This window comes from Rattus rattus, chromosome 7, assembly GCF_011064425.1.
Source record: "Rattus rattus isolate New Zealand chromosome 7, Rrattus_CSIRO_v1, whole genome shotgun sequence".
Classification (NCBI taxonomy): domain Eukaryota; kingdom Metazoa; phylum Chordata; class Mammalia; order Rodentia; family Muridae; genus Rattus; species Rattus rattus.
In genome coordinates, this window is record NC_046160.1 from 85,242,116 (window position 1) to 85,259,115 (window position 17,000).

General features: G+C 43.6%; 1 pseudogene; it reads right to left on the bottom strand.

Annotated features, from left to right (window-relative positions):
- Positions 1–1,455: 1,455 nt before the first annotated feature.
- Positions 1,456–17,000, bottom strand: part of LOC116906123 — a 43,424-nt pseudogene continuing 27,879 nt past the window's right edge.

Consider the following 17,000-nt stretch of genomic DNA (forward strand, 5'->3'; position numbering starts at 1 on the left):
AACCTGACCTATCTCCCCCCCCCGCCCCGTGTGTGTGTGTGTGTGTGTGTGTGTGTGTGTGTGTGCTTGCATGTGTGTCTGCCTGCTTTTAAACTTCAAGTGATCTTTTATTGATATTTTCGGATTGCATTTTTCCACCTTTTAGGCCATTTCAGTCTTTTGATAGAAAGTTTAATCCAAGGTAATCTTAAGACGTAAATCTTACATGCCGATGTTTTGTTTACTTCTAGGACAGAGGTTCTTAACCTTCCTAATGCTGTGACCCTTTAATAAAGTTCCTCATGTTGTGTTGGTCCCCAACCATAAAATTATTTCTGTTGCTGCTCCATAACTGTAATTTTGCTACTGTTATGAATTGCAATATAAATATCTGAAATGCAGGCTGTCTGATATATAACCCCCCCTGTGAGAGGGTTGTCCTATAGCAAAGGGGTTATGGCCCACAGGTTGAGAATGACTAACTGGGTTACAGGATTGAGTGTCTGGAAACATCACTTTGGACTTTGGAGGGACCTGGGCTAACACAGTGCATGGGGGTGGGGGATAAGATCCGTGTCCTGGATGCTCTGCCAGTGAAAATTGGTCGATCATCTTAATGCTTTGATACAGTCTTGTCTTGAACACTCTTGAGACTCTTCCGATATCAGCAACTGTGCTCCCAGAAACATACATTTTTGGATTTAGTGCAGCCATGTTGGGGCTGAGGAGGAGGGATAGCCCTCTGTGAGTTTTGTCTGAGGATTTCCACAGAAGCAGTTGTCTCATTTTTTTTTTTTATAGCTGGTGAAAGGGGTTTTATGTTGGAGATGAGCATGCAGCTGAATTGCTCTTGAAAATATGTTAAGCCACAGAAAAATCACGGTGTTAGCTATGCCAGAACACGCTGTCTGGTAAGCCAGCTCTTTGTAACTGCTAGTTTATCATCTCAGTGCATGGGGAGGACCTGTGTTTATGCCAGACAAATGGAGAGCAGCATGTTAAAAGACTGTATGAGGCAGGGGTATAATAAAAAGATTACCCATGCTCCTAGCAATGCACCCAAAGCAGCAAGGAAACACAGAGCTCTTTGCAAGTGCATTCAGAATCCTTTAAGTGTGTTACTTACTCTTTCTATTCTCGTACAGACTCTGCTCTCGCACCTGTAACATGGCGGAGGTCAACCTGAGCCTGGCACATGGTATAAATTTACTGCTAGTGTTTTAAATCTTGTCTGTCATCTAATTGTTTTATTTCACGAAGTAGCATTCTGAGTTTGTTAAGGGATAGCTGACAAGTGATTCTAATAAGCTGAGGAAGATTAGTTTAAATTCAGGCTTCATTATACTTAAGTGTGCTTTCCAAATTGTTTTTTATAATATACTCAACGTTATCCCTTCTTTTTTCTTTTCTTCAGCTTTTAGGAACTTTATTTTCCTCCCACCTTTTTTCCTTTCACTCAGGTGTCTGCTGAGCAGCTCAGGACCACTCAGTGGTGGCTCCAACCCACTCAATGGCCTGCGCTGTGGGAGTTGCTGACCAGTCCTCAGTGGCTGGCTGCGCACTCCAGTCTTCTGAGGGGAGCTGCTAGATGGGCATAAGGGCACCTGCACACCCTCAGACCAGCCGGCTACCTCAAGGTGAGCAGCAGTGAACTCAGGCGCTGGTGCGGTCCATTCACCCTGGAATTCCTCCTTGGTCACAGCCTTCTCAGCAGCAGCCTGCTCCTCCTTCTCAATCTCCTCTGGGTCTCTGTAGAAGTAAAGATCAGTCATGACCTCCCACGGGTGCTCAGGGGAGATAGTACCCCGCATGCGCAGTACTTCCCGGGCCAGCATCCACCACATCAGACCCACTGAGTGAGCTCCCTTGTTGTTGCATGGGATGGCAATACCCACAGAGTGCAGGGGAGAATCTGTGTTACACAGAGCAATGGTGGTCAGGTTAACAGAAGAGGCCTCTGTGAGGGGTTGGTGGTCAGTCCAGGGATCGGTCACCACTAGAAGACATGGCTCCCTGAAGGCTGCTTGGGTCTGGTTAGTGAAGGTCCCAGGTATGAAGCAGCCAGCAATGGGAGTGGCTCCTGTGGCAGCAGCGAACTTCAGCACAACTCGCTGGCCAGTGTTCCTGGAAGAGATGACGCTCACATCAGCAGGGTTCTCAATGACAACAATAGCGCGAGCGGCAAGCAAGGGCTTCTCCCAGGTCCTTTTCAGGTTTATGATGTAGATAATGTCACTTTTCCTTTTGTAAATGTGCTGCTCCATCGGAAAGTCAAGGTTGGTGACACCTAAGTGGGTTCCTGCAGCAAGGAATTTGAGGACATCTTCCTCCTTCATCTGCAGGACATCAAGGGCTCCAGACGTTGTGTACGGTTCCCTTTTAAGTTAGATGGGAACCAAGAACAGTGCCATATGGACCCATCCCCAGGTAGCACAGAAAGGCAAAGTTGTCCCTTCTTAAATATGCTCCCAAAGTTCACTGTTACCAATTTATTATCCAATTAATTAATTCCAATTATTTATCTACTCTATCCAGAAAGACCCTTACCCTGTACTTCTAGAAACCATTTAATTGGAGACTTCTGATGAAACCCTGTTGAAGCCCCAGTGTGACCAGTTTCAGTTCTCCCTCTCCCCAACCCATGTGCACTCTCTGCGAATGTGAAGGTAGAGGCTTACAGGACAAGCAGCTCTGTCCCACGTGGAGACAGACAACCAGAGAACATTAGAAGTCATGAGTGCTAGAGTAAAGTTATATGAGGAGTACCACACTTAATCCTGTTCTGTAAGTCTTTCCTCTAAATGGAAACATTTCCTCCTGAAGGGAGGAGGAGAGCTCATAAGACTCAGGAAACAAGTATAACAAACATGGCCCAGGAAGTAAATGAAACTTACAAGGCTTAGGAAGCTCCCAGAAGTCATAGGATTCACAAAGTCCTTCCATAAGGCTGTGTGGAGTAGTAGCAATCATAAGGAGAGAGGATAGTCGCTGACCAAGCTGTCTATAAATTGTGCAGGAAGCTCTCAGGGATTCAGCTTTGATGTGTGCTCATCTATGCTGGGGTTAGCTTCTTAGTGATGCAGCTACCTTTGAGTGACCTGTGGTCCTGTAAGTAGCTCTTGACCCACATTCCTGTTCCAAGTTCAAGGGTTCATTATACTATACTTGTATAGAATAATTTAATTTTGTATGTATTGTTCATGCTGTATCAAGGTGAATGGGTATTTGTGAATGTCTCCTCACAATACTCGTACGAGCTTGGCATTAAGTACTGATAAAGACAGGCACATTGGAAGTCATGAGAAGGCCTTTGCCTGCTATTAGCAGACTAATGTTTACCATAAGCTACCAACTGGCCTTCTTAAGCCTAGTTTCAGACCCGTGCTCCAGTGGGATGGGTTGGATTGGAAATGTATTATGTATATTACTTTGCTGAATTACACATTAGGTGTTACCTACATTACATAGTAGGTATATTGCCTGTGTTACTCAGGCAAGCAGGAATTACAAACCTCAGGGTGGTCCTCAGGATAAGGGCCAAGAGTTTCCTCAGGCCTAAGTTAATATTCTATTCTGCAAAGGAGATTCTGAACATAGGACGTCATGGTGAGATCAACCCAGGCTCTGGGTTCAGAAAGCACCTGGCACTAGCGTGTCTCTGGCTGTTGACTTGAAATAATTAGTTTAACTTTGGAAGGCGATCAAGGGCATAAAATGACTCTGGCATTTCTGCATTCATTTTCCAGAGTGTCCTTTTTTTTTTTTTTTAACGTAGCTTCTCCCATGGAGTGATGTAATGAGAAAAGTCTCATGATCAGTAGAAATGCATCAGCCTTTTGTCTGTGTTTCCTTGGTCTCGGTCACCTGAGACACATTTTTAGACCTCGCTGGGGTCAGTTCATAGTTTTCTCTGTCTGTGGAGGCTGAGGCCAAAGGCAGAATCTTCCAGACAGGTTAAAAAGCAAGCTGACATTTTAGCTTGTTTTTCATCAGGACACGCTGTCCTGTGCTTCCCGCCCTCTGCCTGTCAATCACGGCTTGCTGGATACCACATTATTATTTCCTTGAGTCAAAAATATGTCTCACGCCAGTGGACTAAATTTCCATTACTCCAAAACTGAGATTGCTTTTTTTTCACCTAGAAAAAAAATAGTTTATTTTTTAATCTCAAGTTCAATGTATATGCTTTCTTTCTTCTTTCTTGTTCTTTGTGCTTTTTTCCCTTTTTGGTAACTTTCTCCACCATGGTTCAGTTAATAAAAACATGAAGGTAAGAGTTAAAGCAGAAGAGTCAGGAAATGCAGATTTTACAGGCGAGCTGCTGGAAACCTACTCTGGTGTTAGTGGCTCCTCACCCTGTACATAGACCACCATTCTGTCACCCTGTACCTTTGCTTCCCAGTCTGCAAAGTACGAGCTTCTTTTCTTTCTGAAGGATGCTGGCAAGATAATGTGATAACATATATGGATGAGCCCTGAGCTCTTAGCAAAAAGCAGTCTGCATTCCGCCTCCCGTTCTCTCGTGTCACAGAGCAATACTATGGAGAATAAGTTGCTCTCTAATAACTGACTGCAATCATTCAGCCTGTCCCTTGCTCTCCCTCCTATATGCCTCTTCTATTAGTGTCTTTCCCTGACTGGGTAGATGCAGTGGAAATAGCCTTACACTGGTTGGTATGGAAACTAATCCCACAGCATGCTGGGAGCATGCAGGCAGTCCTCAGAACCAGCTGTGTGGCAGGTGTAGAAATACTCCTTCCACACACGGAAGTGTCATGGGACTAAGAAATGTACGATTTGGCTAAAAAAAAAAATACAAAAATACGTGAATATTCCTTCTCCACAAAAATAGCAATTCGTAAGAATGTCTTTCAATTACCACTTCTTGATACAGCATGGTGCGCTTTAGGAAACTCTTCAGATAAAGAACAACAGACCTGGAGCTGCATGTGTCTGTGGTGATGCTTTTAGAGGTGTCTCCTCATCCCACATTGTTACCCATTCTCTGAAAACAAAGATGAATCCCAGAAAGCCACGCTTGGACTATGATCTATCCTGGTTGGGTCAGAAAGGATGGCGAGATTCAAGGCACCGCCACACCCCCTCCTTATGTCATCCAGCACTAGAAACAGTGGATTTTATGGAGTCTGAACTATCTGCTTACATTCCAGTCTCAGGAGACGGGCCAAAGGCAGCTGTGTATTTACAAGTTTGTCCCCACCCCCCAACTAAGCTGTAAACTTGTCAGTAGCAAGAATTTTGCCATTTCCCCCTTCAGTTTCTGATTTCTTCTAAACCCCTCAGTTTGCTGTTTTGACAAGCTGAGCGAGAGCAGCGAGTGAGAGGAACCCTCTGAGATTTACTCACTCTTTTAGGAATTTGTGTGGCTTACACCATTAAAGGTTCAAAACACGAGAAGAAATGGGATTTAAGTGAGGGCAGCGTTAAGTAATTACATTAGTCAGGATCCTGGAACCAAACGGTTTGGCGTGGTTTGGGAGATGACTTGAGAATTTAATAAAGGGACTGACATTAACTAAGAGCATGGTGTAGGGAACCGACAAGGGCTAATGTAATGCCCTGTGGCTTGCTGGTTTGTCTTGCCAGTTCGGTACCTAGATGGGAAGTGCATGCAGTGGTTCTGAGGAGTCCAGGACAGTGCAGGAAACAGCTTGGGAGAAGGCCAGGAGCCCTGTAACACTAAGACCGCCTGGTGTGGGTGTGACAAGGTCACAGGCAGAGAACCTGGAAGCTAAGTAAGAAAATGGAGGGTCATATCACTCTTCCCACACAACCGTCTTCTGTTCCTTTTCCTAGTTCAATCCAGTTGGAAGCCTGACCATAAGCGGACGCTGATCGGGCAACAGCGGTCCCTGGGTGGCAAAGGAGAGTAGTTAAGGGTACATGGGTGAGAACAGAACAAACAGACGCTCACAGCTTGCTAACCAACCTCTCATCTCTGCCTAGGCACCCTCTCATCTCTGCCGACCCAGGCGATTGGTTCTGCGTCTAACCACGTCCGATCACGTGATCCCCCAGCTCTTTCCGTCCTCATCAGAGATGGATTTTTCACTATCTACCCTGGTCCCTTGAGCCTCAAATACACAAGGTTTATCATGTTTCTCTTCGTGTCTAGGTACCGTAGACAACCAGGGATGCCTTTTGCAGCTCTTGACCCTGTGTCAGAGCTGGTTTTGACTTTCACTAACCAACGTTCACTTCTCTCTGAAGATGTTTGGATCTCATTCCAGGAGAGCTAAGCACCAAGTCCCGTCCCCTCTGTGACCGGCTTCCTTCTCTTCTCACACGGTGCAGAACACAGCTAACACCTGCTTGTGCGTCTCTTTCCTGCAGCTCCTTGAGTGCCCTTGTGTCTGCAAGTTCACTGCGTTTGGTGTTTTTACCGCATCACAGAGGGCCTGGTGGAGTTGGAGCTCAGAGAACGCTTGACAAATGAGCAACTGCTCTGCTCTCAGTGGGGCCTTCCATGTGCCTTGCACATTTCTCCATGCCCTCCAGATGAGTATTTCAAAATGCAGACTCTTCAGCTCTGTATTCCTAGGCTCCTCCAGTGTTCCCACTGTGAAGATATGCATGGACAAGGTCTCCAGCCTTTGTTGTGGGAACTCGGCCTGTATTCAAGTCTCACTTTCTCTCATTCCCTCTGGCTCTTTTCCTTTACCTCCTATCTCCTCATGGAACGGGCAAGTGTTCCTAGCACGTTGTACTTGCCGGTGTTTTGCTGCGTTTGCATTTGCCTATCCCTCCGTCTGGAATGCCTCCTCCATTTGACGGCACTCCTTAGCTACTTCTACTTTTCTCCTATCCCCCCCAAGGATTATGTGGACTCTTAGCCAAGTCCTGTCTTTTGAAGAATCAGGTGACATGTTGTCTTCTTTACCATGGACTCCTTGAAGGCTTTCCCTTGCAATTGACAAACTTAGGTACTTTTGTTTTTCACCTTATGAAATTTTTTTTCCACATTGCGTTGACGTGATTTGCTGTCTTCGGTCTTGCTGTTGGCTTTCTCTGTTTCGGAATCTAGCAGAAAGGCTGACGCAGAGCTGAAGAGATGGCTCAAGGATTAGGAGCACATGCTACTCTCACGGAGAATCCAGGTTCAGTTCCCGGCATGTGTATCACAGGCAGCACTCAGTTCTAGCTCCAGGGATCCAACGCCCTCTCCTGGCATCTGTGGGCACCTGCATACGTGTGGCCTACATAAACTCTAGCAGCAACACAATGCACTGAATGAGTGAGTGAGCGAAATGAAGGTGAATCACCATGCGATGACTAATTACAGCGTGAGGGGCTGAAGAGATGGCTCAGTGGGCAAAGCACTTGCCACTCTAGTATGATCTGAATGAACCTGCACTTTAAAAAGCCACACGCATGGTGCCTTGTGCTTGTGTTCCCAGTACTGGGAAGTCACTGGCAAGCCAGTCAGTCTAGTCTACCCTTCAAGCCAATGAGAGACCTTGTCAAAAAAAAAGAAAGCTAGCTTCTGAGTGACAGGACCTGATAGTAAGCTCTAGCTATACTCATACATGTACCCCATGTACCCCCACACAATGTACCCACAAGTATCCCCCCACAGATATGCTTTGGGTAAATATATGAACACATGAATCAATCAACCAAGCCTAAAGCTGTAGCCCTGGACTATCTCAAGAGCAGCATCTCTGGTTATGTCTACAGAGCATGTGGGTCTTTCTTACACAGAGGTAGAGCACACCACAGAGAACGTTGCACTGGGATGTGTGTAGGAAAGAGTATGGAACTTTCGATCAGTCCTTCTATGGGTAAAGGGTCGTTCTTTCTTTGTCTTACCTTCTGACATGACTCTTGGAGATACAGGACATTACTGACTTTGGAGATATACAACATTACCCCATGAATATATAGGCTACAGAATGTACAGACACCTTGAATTAGGTGTTGGATAAATGGTGGGTGTGGTGGTTTGAATATGCTTGGCCCAGGGAGTGGCACTATTTGGAGGTGTGTGACCTGGTTGGAGTAGGTGTGGCCTTTCTGCAGGAAGTATGCTACTGAATCTTGGGCTTTAAGACCCTCCTCCTGACCACATGGGAGCTCGTCTTCTCCTGGTTGCCTTCAGATGAAGATGTAGAACTCTCAGCTCCTCCTGTATGTACTATGTTTCTGCCTTGATGATAATGGACTGAACCTCAGAACCTGTGAGCCAGCCCCAATTAAATGTTGTCCTTTATAAGAGTCACCTTGGTTATGGTGTCTGTTTATAAAAATGGAAACCCTAACTAAGACAGTGGGCTTTTCCACCTCACTAGTTCCCCAGTAACAACTTAGAGGCCTATTTATTTCTGAATAAATGTCTTGACCATAAGCTTGGGCTAGTTCCCCTACTTTCTTGTGACTTATAGCCCATTTAAGCCATTCTGTGTCTGCGACATGGTTGGTTCCCTCTCCTTGCTTTCATATGTCTAATTTCCCCACAACTTGGGGTAAATCTTACCACCACTGACTCTCTCCCGGAGTTCTCTCTCTCTGCTGGAACTCCCACCTTCTACTTCTTGTCTTTTGCTAATAGGCCATCAGCTCCTATTGACAGGTGATGCTTCCACACAGCACACCAGAGATTATCCCCACAGTAGGAAGCCCCGTGCTGAGAGTGGTGGCATCTCATGAAGGCAGAGCCACCGAAGGACTACGCAGACTTTTCCGGGAGGAAGAAAATTCTGTGCTGTTTAAGCCATTTTTACATTGAGTTCTCTATCATCTTCAATCAAGTTCTCTCTTAATCAATAAACCAACCTAATCATTTCCACTAACTGAACCAAAGTCAAAGGTCATTTAAAAAAAGGCCCAGCAAACCATGTTTTACTTTCCTTAGTGTTACTGTTTTAGTTTTTTATCTATAACTTTTCAAACCTGCTTTCAAAGAGCTATGCTTAAGGGTCTAACCTTAGACAAGCAAAGATATTCACCTTGGTTAACTTTATTGGATTTCAGAATTCCATCTCCCTGTGACCGCTGACATTGTTGACAGTGGCTTACCTCAGTACCACAAAGATCCCAGCTGAGGTAAGTGACCACTGCTGTGGTAAATCAGGTAGGCTGCCAGGGGTAGGGCCACTCACCATTTTCCTCAGTCGTATCAGCACTTCCTTAAGCTGCTGTACACATCTCCCTCCCCACAGCCTCTCAGTCGGCTGCTGATGTGGGTATCAACCGCACTGCACCTGAGTGTCTTTCCTTTCAATATTGTTTAATTTTTCTTGTCTTGGTTCCTGTCCTAGTAGGCAGGATGTCACAAAAGAGGGAACCGCTGTCCTCTCTTTCTGGGAGAGTTCTGCTTAGCCTGTGAATTGGGATCTTTGTATTAGAGAAGATGATGAGATTTTTTTTTTGATTAGATAGATTTTTTTTCTGGGAGATCTCCACCAGGAATCGGCAGCCTGTGGTTATATTCTGCACCTATTAAAAGATGGAGTTGTAAAACTGATGTGTATGTAATCTCTTTTCAGGTTTCCATGGCAATGGCAGCAGCGACTGTGAGGGTTTTTTTTTTTTTTTCCTCACTCTTCCTTCAAGGTTTTCAAGCTATAATTAAAAAAAAAAAGCCCTTCTTTTAAAGACACTAGAACGTGTTTAGGTTCCTTTCATGAGTCGGTTTATGAGGCTGCAGGGTTCCTTGGACAGTAAGTATAATCTAAGTCAAGAGTTCTGTTACTAACGAGCTATGTGATTTGGGACAACTCAGTTGTCCTCTGTAAGCCTCTATGTCCCCATCTACAAAATGTAAACAAAAAATCATCTATATGAAGGACTCTGGGAAGTATACACAAACCGTCCGGCACAACCTGTGACTTACACTAACAGTAACCACTCGGAGTAAGTGTTCTGCAGCTGTGAGCCTTCACTGTGAACACAGTAGATGTGCTGTGCTGTTCATAGAAGGGTTTATAGACTCCCTTATTGGCTTTCATATCAGCAATTTTTGTTATCTTTTATTCTCATACTTGATGTTTAGTTATGCATTTATATTTAAAGTCCATCTTGGGGGACTGGTGAGATGACTCAAAGGGTAATTGATGCTTGGTGACCTGAGTTCTATTGCTGGGACCTTGTCTTTGTTAGGGTTTTTATTGCTGTGAGAAAGCACAGTGATCAAAAGCAACTTGTGTGCTGAGGATGGCAGGGGAGCCCCATTGCCCTCCCAGCTTTTGTGTGGGTTCTGGGGATCTGAGTTCTGGTCTTTGCCCTTAGCCAGCACATGCTTTACCCGTTGAGCCATCTTCCTAACCTTAAAATAGTTTTTAAGTTTATTTACTTAGTAGTTCCATCATTTTTTTTGTAATTTTTTCTTTTATTGGATTTTTTATTTACATTTCAAATGTTATCCCCTTTCCTGGTTTCCCTTCCAGAAACCAACTATCCCATCTTCTATAAGGGTGCTCCCTCACCCACCCACCCACTAGTTCCATCATTTTAATCATGTATGCAGCCAGTTTCATTGACTGGATTTTATTTAAACTAGATAGCGTCTTTCCAACTTGTTAGCATGCTTGGTAATTTTAGACTAAGTGGTAAAGACTGAGTTTCAGAATTCTGGCTGCGAGGGTTTCTTTGTTTTTGTTTTTTTTTGTTATATTTTTGTTCTTTAACTTTTCTTTAAGTACTACTGGATTTTTTTCTGGTATGTATTAACATTATGTAAGTAGGATGCTGTCTTAGCTTCATGCTATAACAAATACCCTGACAAAAAGGAACTTAGGAAAGAAGATGTTTATTTAGCCTACATTCCAGGCTAGAGTCCATTATTGCAGGGAAGTCAAGGTTGAAACTTAAAGCTTCACATCCACAGGGAAAAGCAGAGAAAGAACAAAGTACATGATGGATCCTTGCTTATGTCTTCATTTATGCTGTTCAGGACCCCTGCCTAGGGAATGGTGACACCTATAGTGGGCCTGGTCTTTCTACATCAATTGAAAATCAAGACCCCCTCCTCCCACAGTCATGCCCACAGGCCAACCTCATGTACATAATTTGTTACTAAGATTCTTTTCCCAGGTGATACTATATTGTCAAATTGACAGCTGAAACTAGTCAGCATACATGTGTTGTTGAAACATACTTTAAAAAGTTTTACTGGGTTTCACAGCATCTTACTGTGATCTTTGATCTTACAGTACTGGTACTGCTCCATTATTGAAGTTTCTGAAATTTCTTTTGTTTGTCCACAGCCCAGAAGGCCTTTCTCCCCTGTCAGTGAAACATTAACCATTTCCTGCCTGGTGTGAGAGGTATAAAATTGCTTTTGTATACATTGACACCACAATTCCTTCTCTAACTTCTTGTCAAGTTCCTCTCTTAAAAAAGCCCATCCTTACATCTATCACACATGTCAAGTGGGTCCTTCTGTCAATTTCTCAAATTGTTTCTCTATAAGGTCACTGTAAGTATTGTAAGCCACAAATTCAGCTACCTTGACCTTCTGACATTCCAGTTCTTGCCTCACCAACTTGAAGGACTCTTGGGTTCCATGTGGCACTCATGTGGGTACTGAATACAGGAACTCTGTGATTATTCACTTCATGCTGTCCTGTCCATTTCTCTGGGATCTCAATTCTGCATTGATTGTGTCCAATTTCTGAAAAGTATAATTTCACACAGTGTGCTCAGTTCTCTAGTAGCTCTGAGCAGGATGGGTAAATTTGGTCTCATTATTTCTTCACGGACAGAGAGTAGCTGTTGTTCGTTGTTTTTGGTATGCCTGAGCCACTCTGTTGAGTATGGGATAGACTTTCCACATGGCTTTAACCTGTATTTCCCTGGTGCCTGGTGGAGGTGCATTTCTTCTATGCTATTTTTCAATCTTACATCTTCTTGGCTGAACTTGTGTAACTTCACATCTTCCCCTCACTTTCTTGAATTGTAAGATTTCTTTCTTTTACCAGACGGCCTCTTTCAGACACACATTTTTTTTCAGGTATTTTCCTTGTGGCCTTTTCCACTTTCTTAGCATTTGTTCCCAAATTAAAAAAAAATTAATTTGATAACATTTTAAGATATCAATTTCCTCCTTCCCTGATTTATATTTTTATGTTCTATATAAGAATTCTAGGCTAAGTCTAGGTAAAAATCCTTTTCTCTGATTTCCTCCAGATATTTTACAATCAGCTCTCAAGTTTACATACATGGTCGATTTCAAATTAATTAATGCAGATTATACGATCCAGCAGCAAAATTCACTTTCCCATAAGGACAACGATTGTGCCAGTGTATTATCACAAAGCCATATTAGCCATATTCGTTGAGTTGCTCTGATAGCTTATCAAGCCCATCCCATTCCCCCTTTGCTTTCTCATAGTGGTTTACCTGACTCTTCATCCCGACCTGCTCTCCATCCATCTTCCCATCCATCTCCCCATCTCTCCAGCCACAACTTCCCTGTTTGCATCATTTATGTTTTTTTTTTTTCACCACAGTGACAAAATACCTAACATAAAAAGTTAGAGACAAAGGATTTAGCTTATCCCATGGTTTCAGAGGGTCAAGCCATAGGACTCTGGTCCTTGTTTCTGGGCCTACGTTGAATCAGACCATGGTAGCAGGTACCTGTGGCAGAGGTTACTTCTGTCAGACAAGAAGCAGCGACAAACAGGAATCTTCAGATTATGCTTCCAGTGACCTACACCTCCAAGCAACCCTCCTCCTTTATCCCCCCTTTCTTTTATTGAAAATAGATTTTTTTCATACAATATATTCTAATTATGGTTTCTTCTCCCTCAACTCCTCTGAGATCCACCACACCATCCACATCTAAATACATACACACCCTTTCTGTCTCTCCCTAGAACAATCATCCAAAGAATAATAATAAAATAAACAAACAAACAAACAAACAAACTGGAATGGGACAAACCAAATAAGCAGAAGAAACAGAGCCAAAGACAGAGCACAAGAAACACAGGTAGACTTGGAGACATAAGTTTACGCACACAGAAATCCCACAAAAACACAAAGTCAGAAGCCATAATTTGTATGCATAGGGCCTGCAAGGTTAAAAAAAAATTCCCTGACAAAACAATAGGAGACCAGGAATTTTCAAAGATGCTGTTGAGTTTGTCTTGTCTTGGCCATCTACTACTGCTGGGCATGGCGCCTACTCTTAAGAGTGGTTTGTATCCCCAGTGAGACTCTGGTGGGGGAAACTAAGTTTTCATTTGTGGTGGTTATCAATCAAAGACTCTGGGCTAGGGATGGGCACTTGTGTCCACTTCTCTCAGTGCTGGGGCCCCATCTGGCACAGACCTGTGCAGACCAGTACATGCTGCCACTGTCTGTCTTCTCCGTGTCTTCTATCTGCTCTGGTTCATACAGTCCTTCAGCCCCCTCTTCCACAGGATCCCCATGAAGGCAGGGATATGATGGAGAGAGCCCATTAGAAGTGAGTGTTCCCAGGTCTCTCGCTATTTGCACATTGGCTGGCTGTGGGTCTCTGTATTTGTTCTCAAGGATGGCAGGAGGAAGCTTCTCTGATGAGGGCTGAGCCAGGCACTGATCTAGGAGTATAGGAATATGTCGCCAGGAGTAACTTTGTCTCAGTGTTTCTTTAGAAGAGCAGTACTATTTCTTTTCTCCTAGTGCACTGGCCTATCTGGTCTCAGGCTCTTGGCCACCTGAGTTGGTGAAGGGTCACAGCTCGTGGAGTGGTCTTTAAGTCCAGCCAGATGTTGGTTTGTGGTTCCCACGAGCTTTGTGCTACTATTGAAGTAGGGCATCTTGCAGGCCTTCCTTCTTAAAGTTTCTCTCTAAATAGCACTGCCATCTGAGTGAGGACCAAGTATTCGACACACAAATCTAATTCAAACCACAATACTTTCTTATTTTACCTGGTGGTCAAGAAAATGTTGGTCTCTGTAAAATACCTAGCTTTTGGAGACTGAACACCCACATTTAATGTCAAATATTTGAATAATCAGTGGGGAAATATAATATGTGACTTAGACGTCCTATTACATGTTCGTTTCAAAAGTCCAGAGAGTTTTTCCTGCAGAGTTATCTTAGGTCCCATTCTAATATTTAGTTTCCCCAATAAGATTCACCAAATGACTTCAGAAATTAAAATACCAGACTAGATTTGAAAGGCAAACAGGTGTAAACCAGGACTATATGATGAAATGCAAAATAAGGTCAATTGAATCTATAGATATGAAGCAAACTGTCCAAGAGTTCACAAGAAACCTGTTTGTTTAAGACTCAGCATTTGAAAACATGTCCTCATGAAACCATGAAAAGTCGCTGCGAACGTGCACTCGGCAACTTGAGTAAGTATAATTAGGAAAGTAGCTACAACTTATTTACATTTAGTATTCCCTAGAGTTTTATTTCCTGGAAGAAAGAAAATGTCTGGGGTTTGTTTCTTTTGGAAGTAAGACTCCTGATTTTACTTGGATTTATTCTTTCACATTTGATTGTCCATTCAAAAGTTTTCTGCTTATGAGACAGTCAGCTGAGAACATTGTTTGTAGTCCTTTATGTGAAACGGGATTTCTAGTGCAGAAAAAAAAAAATCATTCTCATTATTTTATTTTGCTGGAGTCTCATAACATTTATATGAAGCAAGGATTTAAGACTAAGTCTGCCAGGAACTAAAACTACAATGTTAAAACACACATTTATGCTGGCTCAACACAGAATTTCCAGCTTCCTTGTCTGTCTTCCCCTGGACTTCTTTCTGAGTTAGCTAATGTATTTAATATCTCTGCTATGATTTCTAAGGCTCCCCAGTGGCTCAGCCTGGAAGACATCCTCCGTTCATCTCTTTCTCTTCCGCAGTGAACACCATGCCTGCCAGGAGACCCTGTAGCTCCCTCAAATTTATCTCGAATAGAATCTGCTCCCACAGACCCCACTGCCCACCCCACTCAGAACACCTTCCTTGCTTGTGTGGATTACTTTTCCGATCTCCTTAGTCCATACTGCTCTCACTAAACCTTTCTTCACTCTGCTGTCCACATAGCTAGCACCCACAGGTGGCCTCATTAATATGATGTCCCTCCTGTACCCAGAGTATCCAGACTGCCCATTTTCCCCACAATAACGTCAGAAGTCTTGCTGACAGTTTCGTGTTCTTCTCTCCCAACCTCCCATGTTGCTCTGGTCATTCCATGACCTGGAGACAATTGGCTCAAACCTGTAGCCTTTAGCAGTCTCATTTTCTGATGCAACCAGCGGTAGGTATCAGACCGGCCATGCTCCTTCGATTGTCCTTGGTTTCTGTTAATATGTTAATCTGTTCCCTGGAGCCCAATCCTCTGCTGATCCATTGTACTTCCTACTGGCTCTCTCCTTCTTTAAAACATCAATAGACACAGGACATATAGGACATGAATGTGTGATTAGGAATAAGGAAATAGAAGGTTCTTACTTCCATAATGCCTACCGAAGGGCACAGTCAACAAACACTAGGGCTGGAGAAGGAACTGGCAATCAACCATTTGTCAGAGTGGAGCTGTGGTTGGAGAGAGACACTTCAAAGAGAATGCCAGGACCTGAATCATAGGAAGAAGGCAGTTTTAGGAGCATAATAACTATCCTGACTATTAACCCTTCACTCCAACAATCGGAAAAATGATGTTAGGAAAGGTCCCATATCTCTTCATAGCTGCTGAACAGAACTGAAATTTCAGCCCCAAGTCCTTGACCATTTCGTCTTCCCATTGAACTTCAAAGCCTTTTCCAAGTAACATGACTAACATGCAAAACTTGGGAAAACACAGACTAACCCCGCCTATGGATGGGTGGGAGTCACCACCCAGCCCAAGCAAATTGGCTGCTGGCCACACTGAGACAGTTGGAAAATAGAATCCATTTTGTCTGACTTGATTTATCTTCAACCTTTGCATTGAAGACGAGGGAGCGGAGAGCTCAGCTCTAGGAAGAAAGAAAAGAAAGTCCCAGATGCTCTCATTCAGACACAGCCGCTTCTTAAATGCTATTTCTCTTAATTCCAAGATGTAGTCCCACAGGAGTGACCTCGCTGGGTTGCACAGTGTGGTGCTTGTCTCAGCGCTCCTGGAACGCTGCTGTGGGGGTTTTCTTTGAAATGGTCAAATCCTGCTGGTTGTTTTCAAGGGCTCAGCGATCTCTGGGGCTCTTTTCTAAGCACAGAGAACCTTGCAAAGCTGTATCCTCCTTGGGGTTCATTCCTGCTCCCCGCAGGGCAGCTTCTGGTAGGGCAGCGGAAGGTAATCCTGCCTTAGCCACTGAGACCCTTTTTACCTTGGAAATAAAATAGCCCATGAGCCTTGGGAGATCATGTATGATTAATATCCTTGGAAAGAAGGAAAAGGAAGGGTTTGGCAAGATGGCCCCTTTCGGCCCTGGCTTGAGCCCTATTTTGGAACGTGTGCAACACGTTAGAAAGTAGAAACACAGGTTCAAACTTTGGTAATCCTATTACTTATTAATTCACTATCTTATGCATCATAATGTCTTTTTTTAGTTTATATTTATGTTACAACTCATTTCTAAGCTGATTACCAATAAATGTAAGGTGAGAGAGAAGCAGATACAAACACATTATTCCTAGTGTGAGAAATTATGTTCAGAATGGACAAAGGCAAAGGGATATCACATTCTTTCTCTCTCTGATTCTGCCTTTTGTTGGAGAACTACAAGAAATCAAATGCTGTTTGTTGCTACATTTTATTTCGGGACAGAGAGGGGAGAGGAAGAAGGAATTAATTCTCCTGCTCTGGAGGCTCTGGTTGGGAGCTTTGAGATCATGGAAATTGACAATATGCCTTATTTTAAGCCTGACACTCACAGGGCCCCAGAGGGCTGTTATGCAAACCAAGAGTGGGAAAGGTAGAGAGTACCTTTGGCTTTGACATCCAACAATAGAAGAAGGGCTCTTGGAGAGTGAGGAAAACAGTCCTTGTTGTTTTTGCAAAGGTGGAACCAAATACTAGCCTTAAATAACTTAAAAGAGGAATGATTTATTTTGGCTTCTGGATTCAGATCATCCAGTC